The sequence below is a fragment of the Callorhinus ursinus genome, unplaced genomic scaffold, assembly GCF_003265705.2.
Source record: "Callorhinus ursinus isolate GAN/ISIS: 27379988/994484 unplaced genomic scaffold, GSC_fseal_2.0 scaffold51, whole genome shotgun sequence".
Lineage (NCBI taxonomy): Eukaryota > Metazoa > Chordata > Mammalia > Carnivora > Otariidae > Callorhinus > Callorhinus ursinus.
The window spans coordinates 5,812,407-5,826,438 of record NW_027397113.1 but is presented as its reverse complement, the minus strand read 5'-3'; positions in this window follow the sequence as shown (position 1 = coordinate 5,826,438).

Sequence of the window (14,032 nt, the reverse complement as noted above, 5' to 3'; positions counted from 1 at the left end):
AGTCTGCTTCTCCCTCTGCCCCTCCCCCTGCTCATGCGTGCTCTCCTTCTCTCTCAAATAAATAAATAAAAATCTTAAATATATATATATATAGAGAGAGAGAGAGATGTTTAAAAAAGCGACCAAGTGACATTAGAACATAAAGGGAGACTTAAATCTTACACACAGAAGTGGAAATAGCTAAATGTCATCTTTTATCTGAAAAGGGCTCAAAATTCTAGACTGTTTTTGGTCTGTTTAGGAAAGGAGATATAACTATTGAAATACATTAGTCAGAAGAAAAGAAGATAAAAAATCGTGAGAGAACAGATTGCCAGAGTTAGGGTGATAATTATAAAAAATAGGATGTCAGAGTAAGCTCATTGTAACCACGGGGACAAATTGAATATCTGCTGTTTAGCAAAATAGAATGATGTACAACAACTGCAGCTTTAATTCCACGTAAGTGGATCTGAAAATGCACTCCGGCTTTGTGGCCACCTGCTAGCCATCTGCATACATTCAGGGTATTTGCTTTGTTCAGTAATAAAAAAAATCAGCTAATTCTAAAAAATAAAACAAAAAATGTGCATCCTTGATAGCTATGTCTTCCGGGCCCACCTGACACACCATCTCGTCTTCCTGAAAATGTATGCTATTCCCAGGACAAGCCAGAAGAATATTTCGAATATTTGAATTTATTAAACTTGCTGGTCCGTTCAGGCTGAGAAAGCTAGAGTGTCTGAGCCAACAGCACCCCACTGACTGGATCTTAGGGTGAAGCATCTCAGATGGGGAACGGCACCCCACCTTGGCCACCATCCCCACCCACTCACCAGTCTTGAAGGAGACCAGCCGGGGAGAAGTAGCTCTTCTTTGAAGGGGGGCAGGGGAGAACATGGTGAAAACAGTCACCTCGGGTTGCCTGGGTGGCTCAGTGGGTTAAGCATCTGCCTTGGGCTCATGTCATGATCCCAGGGTCCTGGGATCGAGCCCCGCATCGGGCTCCTTGCTCAGCGGGGAGCCTGCTTCTCCCTCCGCCTACCACTCCCCCTGCTTGTGAGCTCTCTCTCTCTCTGACAAAAAAATAAAATCTTAAAAAAAAAAACAACAGTCCCCTCGAGTTGCCCTTCAAGTGAGCATTTGCTACAGAGAGAAGCAGAGTTCATCTTGCATGTTCACATGATCCTTGGAGGCCCAGGCCAGCTCCTACAACATCACCCGCAAGGACAAGAGAAACAGTCCAAACTGGGGGCCCAGCTCAGTCTAGCCCTGGTTCTGAAAGGACAGTTAACATCGTGCCCGACAGAAGAACGTCTAGTGGGTGAGAGGGTCACCCACCCTGAAAGCCGGGCTGGGACAACCTGGGGCAGTTATCTGAGAAGAAGAGAACAGCTGATGTCATCCCCACCTTTTCATGTTCATACACAATACTCCCCAAATACCCAAGGCCCCTTTTCTTCTGAAATTGCTACCGCAGAGCATGCTTGATTCAATTAAAACGTGCAAGTGGGCTGACCATAAACCCAGGGCCACCTAGCCCATACACGACCCTTGAGTGAACTTGGAAAAGGTTCTCCCCTCCGGGCAGAGGCAGCTTCCTGAGCACCCAGCTTGGTGAGTGAAGGGTGCCCTTGCACATGCTGGAAAGAGTCCCAACCCCCACCCCACCCTGGGGAGATACGGCTTCACAGCACAATGCACAGCTTGGCCAGCAAAACGCGGGCTCAGTTTCACCACCCCATCCCCACGCATTTGGGAGCAAGGCACCCTTGCTCAGTAAACAGCCTGCACAGCTGCACTCACTGGCTCTGCTTGATCACCAAACATTAAGCTGCTCTACAATAGGAGGAAAGCAATTCACCTGGCCTGATTCTTATCATGTGCAATTTACTGACAATTCTGAAAACATCACAGCAATAACTACTTTTTTTAAAAGAGAAGGCCTGTTGACTCAAGAGAAACTCAGGAAATTTTCAGGTTATATAAAAGGAAGTGAAAAAACTTAGATAAAACTCAGAAAGACATTTAGGTCTTTGCCCAACAGCAGAGGAATAGTCGGAAGTGAGTTCAGTTTTTGGCCACATGACCTTGGGCAAGTCATTTAGCCTCAGTCTCTGCATCTGGAAAATGGAAATAAAAATGTGTGCCTCCAAGCACCTGGTAGCTCAGTTGGTTAAGCATCCGACTCGATTTTGGCTCAGGTCATGATCTCAGGGTCGTGAGATCAAGCCCTGTGTGGGGCTCTGCTTGAGATTCTCTCTCCCTCTCCCTCTGCCCCACCCCCTCCTCTCTAAATAAATAAATAGATAAATGAATAAATAAATAAATTATCTTTATTAAAAATAGTGTACCTCACAGGGATATTCTAAAGATTACAGAAGGTAATGTTCATTCAGCTAATACTTACTGAACACTCCTTACGTGCCAGGCCCTGAAACACAACTATGAGTTTACAGACAGGGCCCCTACCATTTAGTATGGGGTCAAAAATAACATAAAATTTCCATTAGGATAAGAGTTATGAGAGGGTATGATGGGGCAGGAGGTGGGGAGGAAAATGACCTGGTCAGGTGGGTTGGGGATAGTTCCTAGTCTGTGATCTGAAAAAGAGTGGAGGCTACCAAGCAATGAGAGGGGTGAAGACAGACCCAGTCAGAGGGGAAGGGCATGTGCAAGAGTCTTGTGGCGGGAAGAAGCTTGGCTCCATCAGGGAAGCAAGGCCACTGGGGCTAAAACACAGAAATCAGGGAGAACAGTAATATCAGAGGAGGCTGGAGAGAGGTAGCTGGGGCCAAACTGGGCAGAGTCTTGAGGCCGCGATAAGGATATGGCTCTTCATCCTGTGAGCAATGGGAAGTGAAGGTTGGATCTTACGCAAGATGGGGCAAGAGGGGAGAGGAGGCAAGTGTGACGGAACTGAATTGTTTTTTTGAAACAAATCACGCTGGCTATGGAGTAGAAAGTGGATCAGAAGGGAGCCAGAGTGGTGTGGAAACCAACTGGTAGGTCGTTGCAGTCATCCAGGTGGGACAGGGTGGCTCCTGGATTCCGATGGCGGTGATGGGGAGAGGAAAAGGGGTTTCACAGGGGAAGAGAGGGAAACAGACCAGATAGGCAATGTGGTGGGAGGGGCTGAGAGCTTCACCCAGGCGACCCCCAGACTTGGGACATATGGTTCTAGATGGACGTTGGTGTCATTCACTAGGACAGGCAATGCCAGAAGAGGACCACATTGTAGGGGGAGGTCCTAATTTAGTTTAGGGAATACTGAATTTAAGATGTTTCTTCTCCAGCAGAGGCCGCAAGAAAGCAGTTGTGCCTGCACCTCTGACCTCAAAGGAAAAACCCACTACAATCCACTACAGGTAAAAATCCACGAATCATCTGTGTAGAGGGGGCACCTGAAGCCATAGTTGTGGATGCGGCCACCTAACACCACTTGGATCATTTGTAAACTTAAAAAAATTGTTGACCTGATTGCGTATTCTTGTTCTGTATCCAAGTCAACAAATAAATATTTAATTTTTGTTTTGCTTTATTTATTTATTTAAAGTAATCTCTACATCCAACGTGGGACTCACAATGCTGAGATCAAGAGCCGCATGCTCTTCTGACTGAGCCAGCCGGGTGCCTCCAACAGATAAATATTTTAAACTTTTTATGCTGTTCCTGAAGATTTTATGTCTCTGAAAGTATGGCAAGAAGTCATCTGGTCACAGAGGCCATGCGTTCAAGAGAAGCTTTCACTCAGAGAAATCTCTGGAAACCTGAATGTATTAGTTATACATAGATGTGTAACAAATTATTCCAAAATTTAGCAGCTCAGAACAACAAATGTCTTATCTCACAGTTTCTGCAGGTGAGGAATTCAGGAGCCACTGAGCCGGCTGCTCCTGGGTCCGGGTTCCACATGAGGTTGCAGTCAGGAGGTTGGCTGGGGCCACCATCACCTGAAGGCTACACTGGGGCTGAAGGAGCTGCTTCCATTCACAGGTGGCGGTAGGAAGCCTCAATCTTTGCCACAAAGACCTGTCCAAAGAGCTGCTTGAGCGTCCCCACAACATGGCACCTGGCTTCCCCAGAGCAAGTGATCTGAGAGAGGTTGGAGCCACAACTTTTTATGTGCTAATTTCAGCTGTCACACATGGGCTTTTCCACCACATTCTATTCACAAAAAAATGAGGCACTAAGTCCAGGCCGTGCATGACAGGAGGGGAATTAGGCTTCACCTTTGGAAGGGAGGAGTATCAACGAATTTGTGGACATTTTTTAAACCTCTTGTGGAAATCACATAGTTTAGTTCTTTGACATGAAACAGCTCCTTCCTCTAGGCTTCTCCATGGCCTTCTCCATTCAGAGGGAGTGGCATTGGACCCACGTCTGCTGATTTCCCCAGCTTTTATACCCACCTGTTCTTAAGCCTAGAGCTTTCATTGCATCCTTCTGAGAACACAAAGGGTGAAGTTCAAGTTGAGAAGTAACACCGATGAGGACCTGGCTGTCTACACTGGTTCTCATGGCTTCCTTTATCTTCATCCTCCAGATTCTGGTCCTCAGCCTGCCCATCTGGGAACAATATGCCATCACATCCTCAGAGAGGACCAGGCTCTGGTGATGTAGTCCCCACTGAACTCATTTTTGAGAGACTAGTTTATAAACACCTAGACTAATTTTTTAAACCAGGATACTGATGTGCTTGTGGCTGCCCCCAGAATCCTCGGGCGTGAGGAATGCAGGTCCATTCAGAGCTATACCGAACACTCTGGGCAGCTCAAAGGGGCGAGTTGCACACAAATACCCAAGGGCTCTTTCCTTGGGAAACAGGACAAAGGAGTAGAGGTGAAGGCCTTTGGAGAACCCATGGTGTCCGTGCCTGGCTTCCTCCAGCCACACCGAGGACCTCAACACACAAGCTCAGTCCTGCCTGGTTCTGGACCAATCTGGACCAAGGCAAGTAGAATATTTCTACCCCTATTTCTACCCCTTCGGGACTCAGCTAGTTGTAGGAATCCTGGTATCTAAGATGCCAGCTTGGACAGTCTCTGGGTCCCAGGGCTGTATTAGTTAGAGTACACATCCAAAATAACAAGGGCTTTTATACTGGCTCCGAGCCCAGCATGGAGCCCAATGTGGGGCTTGAATTCATGACCCTGAGATTGGAGGCTTAACCGACTGAGCCACCCAGGTGCCCTAACGGTGGCTTTTAAAAAATCAATTTCTCTCTCCTGTCACAGGCCAGACATAAGCCATCCAGGCTGGGAGGAAGGTGTCTCCACAGCATCAGAGACCTAAGAGTATTCTTTTGCTAGCTCTGTCATCCTTTGGGCATTTCCTTTGTCCCCACAATCCAAGATTTCTGTCATCATGTCCCATTCCAGCCATTGGGAGGTGAGGGCCTGCTGCTTCTTTCCCTTAAGGACGCAACCCAGAGGGTACCCATTTCTCTGTGATTCACATCCTACTGGCCAGAACCTGGCAGATGGCCACACCTGGCTGCAAGGGAGGCTAGGGGATGTAGGCTTGATTCTGGGTAGCCACTGGCCCAGCTAAAAAGCTGGTGTGTCTTGGTATAAGAAAGGAAATACATGTATAGGGCAACCCAACCAGCAGTTTCCACCATCAGAATGTTGTCTACTCCTTGCCACGATCACAATAAGGATAATTTACGTTTACCAAGGGCATTCCAGGCACCAGGCACTGTGCAAGGGTCTGACCAGTATTATAGCCCAGTGTGTACTACAAGCCTGTTAGTATTCCTGCTTACACAGGAGTAAACCGAGATTCAGAAATATCAGCAACTCTTTCCAGTTCACTCAACAAGGCAGGTCAAAGCCTGCATTTAGACCACCCAGCTAATTCCACGTCGAAACCATGATCTAGAGCAGCGCCGTCTGCTAGAAACAGAATGCAAGTCACATAGTAATTTTAAATATTCTAGTGGCCACATTTTTTAGAAGTTTCAAAAAATTAATTTATGGTATACATTATAATAAAAGATATTTTATTTAACCCAATTATTCCAAAAATTATCATTTCAACATGTAATCAATATAAAACATTATTCATGAGGGGCACCTGGGTGGCTCAGTTTGTTGAGTGTCTGCCTTTGGCTTGGGTCATGATCCCAGGGTCCTGGGATGGAGCCCTGCATCAGGCTCCCTGCTCAGTGGAGAGTCTGCTCCCCCCCTCTGCCCCTCTCCCCTGCTCATGTGTGCCCTTGCTCTCTCTCTCTTTCAAATAAATAAATAAGATCTTTAAATAATAATAGGGCACCTGGGTGGCTCAGTTGGTTAAGCGACTGCCTTCGGCTCAGGTCATGATCCCGGAGTCCTGAGATCGAGTCCCACATCAGGCTCCCGGCTCAGTGGGAACCCTGCCTCTCCCTCTGACCCTCTCCCCTCTCATGCTGTTTCTCTCTCTCTCTCTCAAATAAATAAATAAATAAAATCTTTAAAAATAAATAATAATAATAATATTATTATTAATGAGATCATTTGCGTTCTTCTGTGGGTCTCTACCCAACACTCTAGTGCCTAGATGCTTCACATGTATCAACTCATTTCATTGTCACAGCTGACCTTGGGTCCAATAGTCCTTCTGCATGGTTTTCTTCCTTTTTTTTTTTTTAAAGATTATTTATTTGAGAGAGAGAGAAAGAGTGCGAGCAAGTTGGGGGAGAGGCTGAGGGAGAGAATCTCAAACAGACTCCCCGCTGAGCACGGAGCCCAACGCGGGGCTCGATCTCATCATCCTGAGATCACAACCTGAGCCGAAATCAAGAGTCAGACACTCAACAGACTGAGCCATCCAGGCACCCCCTGCAGGGTTTTACGCTCATTTGACAAACTAGCAAACTGAAGTGCAGAGGTCAGGTAACCTGCCCAAGGTCACAAAGGGCTCAAAGTCAACTTGAGTGGACAGAGTATAAATCTGCACCCAGTCTAGGTTGGGATCTCTACTGGCTGTGGGACCCGAAGCAAATCCCTGCAACCTCTCTCCTTGTTTCCTTTGTTCATTGAGTAAGCAGCGAGTTGAGAGCCTGCCATGTGTCAGGCACCAGGATCTAAAAACACACACGTCATCTCCCTATGGAGCTTACAGTAAAATGCGCTGGAGAGATACCGACTAACCCAAGACTGACAGAAATATATGTGAAATTAAAGTTGTAATGAGGGTCACAAAGGACAGATCCTGGAGGTCAGAAAAGACAGCCCCAAAATGAAACAGGAAAGAATTGGAGTTAGCTCTGTGAAGAGGGGACCAGTCCAGGTGGGGGCCCCAGTGGTGATGAAAAGCCGTGTGGCAAACGGACCCGGTGTGGCCACAGAAAGAACAAAAGGTGAGTAAAGGTGAGGATGGGAATGTCCGGTGAGCGTCTTGAGGAACCCACTGAAAGTGTTCTAAGCAGGAGGTGGGGCTGACAGGACCGTATTTGAGTTTCAAACAGATCACAGCTGCCCCACTGGGGTGGACAATGTGGGGAGTGGAGGCCAGTAGCAGTAATGCCACACAAGGTTGCTGTAAGGAGTGAGGATAAGACAGAAGAGGCCCCAGCGTGGTGCCCAGCTCCCTCGGTGCGCAGCAGACCCCAGCTGCTCTTCTTATGCTCTTATTATTGGGCGCTCCCAGGGTTTACTGTCTTTGTACACCCATCTCCCTTTCCACCACAGATCGAATCCAGTGCCTCAGACATTATGGTAACTCAATAAACAGTAGTTAATTGGTTCAAGGTTCATGGTTTTGTGTTTTTGTTTGTTCGTTTGTTTTTGTTTTTTAATTTTTAATTTTGCCTCCCCTCCTCCAGAGAGCCCTAGTTTCACATAGGAATCTGGGAAGGACAGTTTGAATAATGGTCCTGGACTGCGCCACTCTGCCGCCACCTGGTGGCAACATGACTACAGCGTAGAACAATGGTTCCGGGCGACATTAGTGTCAAAAATAAATGAAAAGATAACACTACTAACAGTACACTTAAAGATGGTAAATTTTACCTTATGTGTCTTTACCACGATAAAAAAAATAAAGTGAGAGAAGCCTGGGTGGCTTAGCCATTAAGCGTCTGCCTTTGGCTCAGGTCATGATCTCAGGGTCCTGGGATAGAGCCCCGCGTCAGGCTGCCTGCTCCATGGGAGGCCTGCTTCTCCCTCTCCCACTCCCCCTGCTTGTGTTCCTGCTCTCGCTGTGTCCCTCTCTGTCGAATACATAAATCTCAAAAAAAAAAAAAAATGGATGTGGGGTGGGCGCCTGGGCTGGATTGAGATCTGCCTTTGCCATTTAGCTGAGAACTTTCCCTGGACTTCTCACCTCCCTCTCTGAGCTTCCGAATTCATGTTTGGGAAGAAATAGAAGCAACTATTCCATGAACTCAGGGATTGTGCTATCATTACAGACATAGCAAATGTAAAAGGGCTGTCCCAGAGCAAGGGTGCCGCCCACAGGATACAAGAGCTCGCTCAGAACACCGGCTGTTCTGGAACCTTCCTGGGGAGTAGCCCATCCCTGACCACATAGACCAGGAGGTGCCCTTCCCTGCACCATAGGCAGCCCAGGTTTTCACCCACAGATTTTAGCATGTTGCTGCTTGGGACATTGCTTATATTTTATTCCCTGACTATACAGTTCCTTTGAGATGACAAGCCACTCGAAAAAGTAGTGACAGGCACTCCCACCCTCCCCCACGCCCTTCAGGATAATAAGGTTTATTCACAGATTAACAGGAATTATATTAATTATATAGTACCTCAAATTGAAGATTGTGGACATTTATATTAGACTATATTGCTTATAACACACATAACCTTGTTTAAAATAAAAGTTTTATTGGGATAATTCACCCTATAAAATGGTACAATTCAGTGGTTTTTACTATTTTCACAATGGTATATATTCACACTGTTGGGCAACCATCACCACTATAAAATTTTAGAACATTTTCATCACCCCAGAAAGAAACCCTATACCCATTAACAGTCACTCCCCATTCTTCCCTCCCCCAACTCCTGGCAACCAGTAATCCATTCTCGGTCTCTATGGATTTGCCTCTCCTGGACATTTTATTTAAGTGGAATCATACACTATGTGGCCTTCTGTTTCTGTGTTCTTTCTTTCTTTTTCTAAAGATTTTATTTATTTATTTGTCAGAGAGAGAGAGAGGGGGAGAGAGCACAAGCAGGGGGAGCGGCAGGCAGAGGAGAAGCAGCCTCCTCACTGAGTGAGGAGCCCGATGCAGGACTCAATCCCAGGACCTTGGGATCATGACCAGAGCCAAAGGCAGACACTTAACTGACTGAGCCACCCAGGCATCCCTTTCTTTCTTCTTTGAGAGGGAGAGGACACGCGGGAGAATGCGGGGGGCGGGGTCAGAGAAAGAATCCCAAGCAGAGAATCTGAAGAACCCTATGCAGGGCTTGGGCTCAATCTCACAACTCTGAGATCATGACCTGAGCCAAAATCAAGAGTCAGACACTCAACTGACTGAGCCACCCAAGCATCCTGTTCATCCTTTTTATTACAGCCTTCCTAGTGGGCATGAAGTGACAAGATTTGCATCTTCCTAAAGACTGATGAGGTTAAGCATATTTTCATGTGCTTATTGGCTATTTATGTATCTTCTTTGGGGAAATGTTCATTCAAGTCCTTTGCCCTTCTACATTAGGTTATTTGTCTTTTTGTTGTTGAGTTGTGAGAGTTCTTTATAGTTCCAGATACTAGACCTTTAACAGATATATGATTTGCAAGTCATTTTCTCCTATGGATTATCTTTTCACTTTCTTGATAGCACTCTTTGATGCACAAACATTTTTAAAATGTGATCTTTTAAAGTGAATGTTTGATTTATTATAAAAGTGACATATTTTATTACATTCATGAGGTAAAAAGAGAAAATCGTTGTCTTGTGGTTGGGTACAATTAGGCTGCCATTCCTAATAAACTCTAAGTAAAACAGAACTGGAAGAAAACAACCAAACCCTGAGTATGCATTCTTAACAAAACCACTAGCTACCACCAAACCACATGAGGCCATGCCAAAGCCACTGCTCTTAGGAACAGCAAAAGGGCAAGATGCCCATTGTGATTCAACTGTGATTTTTTTTTTAAGATTTTATTTTATTAACTGAGAGAGAGTGAAAGTAAAAGAGATCACAGAGGGAGAGGGAGAAGCAGACTCACTGCTGAGCGGAGAGCCCGATGAGGGGCTCCATCCCAGGACCCTGAGATCACAACCTGAGCTGAAGGCAGATGCTTAACCAACTGAGCCACCCAGGTGCCCTCAACTGTGATTTCAAGGTTTGGATCAATGCACTGAGATAGGAAAATAGAAGTATTAGTATCAATATTTGAAAAGAAGGGGGGAAAGATACCTTTATTTGTCACAATATAATCTAGAAAATCTGAGGCTCTCCTAAAACATTAAAATTAATAAAAGGATTTGGCAAAAATGATTGGCTTCAAGAAATATGTACCAAAAAAATCAATAGCTGGGGCACCTGGGTGGCTCAGTCGGTTGAGTGTCTGACTCTTGGTTTCAGCTCAGGTCATGATCTCAGGGTCATGAGATCGAGCCCCACGTTGGGCTCCATGCTCAGCGGGGAGTCTGCTTGAGATTCTCTCTCTCCCTCTGCCCCTCCCCACCCTCAAATAAATAAAAAAACAAAACAAAACAAAACAACCCAATAGCTTTTCTTTGAACTGGCAATGACCAAATAGAAATCAGTGTGGGAAAAATATCCCATTCACAAGAACAACAAAAAATATTGTGTCACTAATTTGAACAAAAACAGGATCTATATGGAAAAAACTAGAAAGTTGTATTTAAGGACATAAACACAAGGCCTAGAAAAATGAAGAGATATCAAGATCCTTCTTGGAATGCTTTCTACCATTAAAATATCAATTCTTGGGGCACCTGGCTGGGTGGGTCAGTGGAGCATGTGGTTCTTGATCTTGGGGTTTTGAGTCCAAGCCCCACGTTAGGTGTGATTACTTAAAAATATAATCTTTTTATTAAAAAAATCTATCAATTCTTACCAAGTAAATAAAAATTTTAAATACCTCCAATCAGAAAGGCCTGAGATTGGATGGAAAACATAAAATGATTCTAAAGTCTAAAATTGTTTCTTGGGGCGCCTGGGTGGCTCAGTCGTTAAGCGTCTGCCTTCGGCTCAGGTCATGATCCCAGGGTCCTGGGATCGAGCCCCACGTCGGGCTCCCTGCTCCGTGGGAAGCTCCGTGGGAAGCCCCACGTCGGGCTCCCTGCTTCTCCTTTTGCCAGTCCTTCTGCTTGTGTTCCCTCTCTCGCTATGTCAAATAAATAAATAAAATCTTTAAAAAAATAAATAAAATTGTTTCTTAAAAAATGTTTTAAAAATAGCAAAATGCTTCAACAGCTTTTAAAAGTAACTATAAAGTTACTTGGAGCAAAGACTGCTAAGTTCTCAGCCATCATTAACTCTCTCCTTTCTTACTAACAAAGTTTATATATTAATGAGGATAGCAGTGTGTCACCCCAATAATATTACAACATTACAATTTATAAACGTGCATTTCCTGGCCTCCCTTAAAGATGTGGCTTTCTGACTAAAATCTAAAAGTTGTTGGGAAGGGTTTACAGAATGACTCCTTCAGAGAGGAATAGATGAAGGTTTGAAAAAAGTCTTTCCCCCTTTTCCTCCTACTTGGAATATGAGTGTGATGGTTGGCACCCCAGAAGCCATCTTGGACTCTGAGCTGAACTTAAGTATGGATGCTAATACGAGGATAGTGCTACAAACAGAAAGATGGAAGGATCTAGTCCTTGATGAACATGAAGCCACCACATCAGCCCTGGGCTGCCTATTCCCTGTCAGATAAATAAACTTCTGTTTTGTCCAAGTCACTGTTATTTTAGGATTTGGCTCTATGTTCCTGATCCAAAACCTCTTTGACACTACTATAATCAAAAAAATTATTATCCTGACACAGAAAAGGCAACGAATAAATCAGTGGAATGTAAAAAAAAAAAAAAAAAAATCCAGAAATAGATCCAAGTATTTATGCGGACTTAATACATGAAAAGATCACAGTTCAATTCACTTGGAAAAAAACGGTTCATTCACTAAGTTTACCTGACATACTGTCTGTTTGTCTGGAGAAAACAAAGCTAAATCCTTCCTTACATCATAGATAACATTACTTCCAGGTGGAGCAGAGCTCTAAAGGTGAAGTGTAAAACAATTAAATTAATAAAAGAGAAGTTAGAAGAATATTTGCATAAATAAGCTTAGATTGGGGAGACTTTATTAAGCAAAGCGGGAAACCAAAAAGCCACAAAGGAAAAGAGAGACATAAAAATGGTAGGGGCACCTGGCTGGCTCAGTCGGTGGAGCACGTGACTCTTGATCTCAGGGTTGCGAGTTCGAGCCCCACAGTGGGTGTAGAAATTACTTAAAAACAAAATCTTAAAAAAAGATTGTAACACTTTGGTAGAGGAAACTACAAAGTTAAAATACAGATTGGAAAAAGTCTGGGTGCAACACACTTGCTGGACAGTGGTTATCATCTATGACGGGGTCTGCAACCATTTTCTGTAAATGACACATGGTAGATATTTGAGGTTTAAGGGTCATAAGGTCTCTGCCACAACCACTCAAGGCTGTCTTTGTAGCACAAACTCAGCCATAGACCATAAACAAATGAGCACAGCGGCATTCCAATAAAATGTTATGCATACTGAAATTTGGATTTCATATCATTTCCATACATCTCGAAATATTCTTCTTTTGATTTTTTTCAACCATTTAAAAATGTAAAGAATATTCTTAATTTGAAGGCCTTACAGAAACAGGCAGCTGGCCAGTTTGGGCCTAAGGGCCATAGTTTGTGAACTCTGGTCTATGATATACAAAGAGTTCCTGCTACTTGGTCGTAAAAGTCAAAGGACAAAGGATGTAGACATGCCAGGGGCAGAAGAGGAAACCCAAAAGGTCACTAAGCATTTGTAACAGGATGTGGAATGAGATTTTTCCTGTTACCTGTGCACAAGATGCGACAAATAGTCCCACATTCTAGAGAGAGAGTATTGACACCCTCTTGAAAGCTTCCTATAGGGCGCCTGGGTGGCTTAGTCCTTAAGCGTCTGCCTTCGGCTCAGGTCATGATCCCAGGGTCCTGGGATCGAGTCCCGCATTGGGCTCCCTGCTGAGCAGGAAGCCTGCTTCTCCCTCTCTCACTCGCCCTGCTTGTGTTCTCTATGTCTCTCTCTGTGAAATAAATAAATAAAATCTTAAAAAAAAAAAAAGAAAGCTTCCTATAAAACACCAGAGACAGTCTTTTGATAATCGGCCCCATCACCCACCTCCAAATAGTAACAGGCAACTACTAATTCAGGAAAGGATTGACAGGGAGGAGAGTTGGTGTCAGACCTAGTCTATTTGACACCCAGAGCAGATGATTTAAATCCTCCTCTTCTCTACTACATTATTTTTAGCATTTATTTTTATCATGAAATGAAACTATACCCAACATAGAAGGCCTTACATATTTCAAAATAGTTCCAGACATTCGATAACTTCCTCTTTTGCTTTTTTTCTTTCTTAGGCTCTACTGATTCATGTCTTTTCACGTAAAGACAGTGCCCTCTTCACACTAATCTAGCACTGCTGTAAAGGTATTTCGTAGATGTAATTATAGTCCCAAATCATTTGGCCTTAAGAGAGGGAAATGATCTGTGTGGATTTGACCTAATAACATGAGACTTTTAAAAACAGAGTTCCCCTGGCTGGTTGAAGAAACCCCTAGAAAGGAATCCATCTTGGCCAACACCTTGATTTCAGCCTCACGGAGCTGGGAACGGAGACATGAAGACATGCTATGCCCTGACATCTGACCTATAGAACCTTGGGCTAATAAGTGGATGTTGTTTTAAGCCACTAAATTTGTGATGAATCATTATGCAACAATAGAAAACGATTACACCCTTTATTGCTTGTACCCAGGAGGACCACTCCTACCCTCTGCCCTCTGTACCCACCAGTAAGAGACCTGAGGGGAGAATGAGGATTTTTTCCTCTCC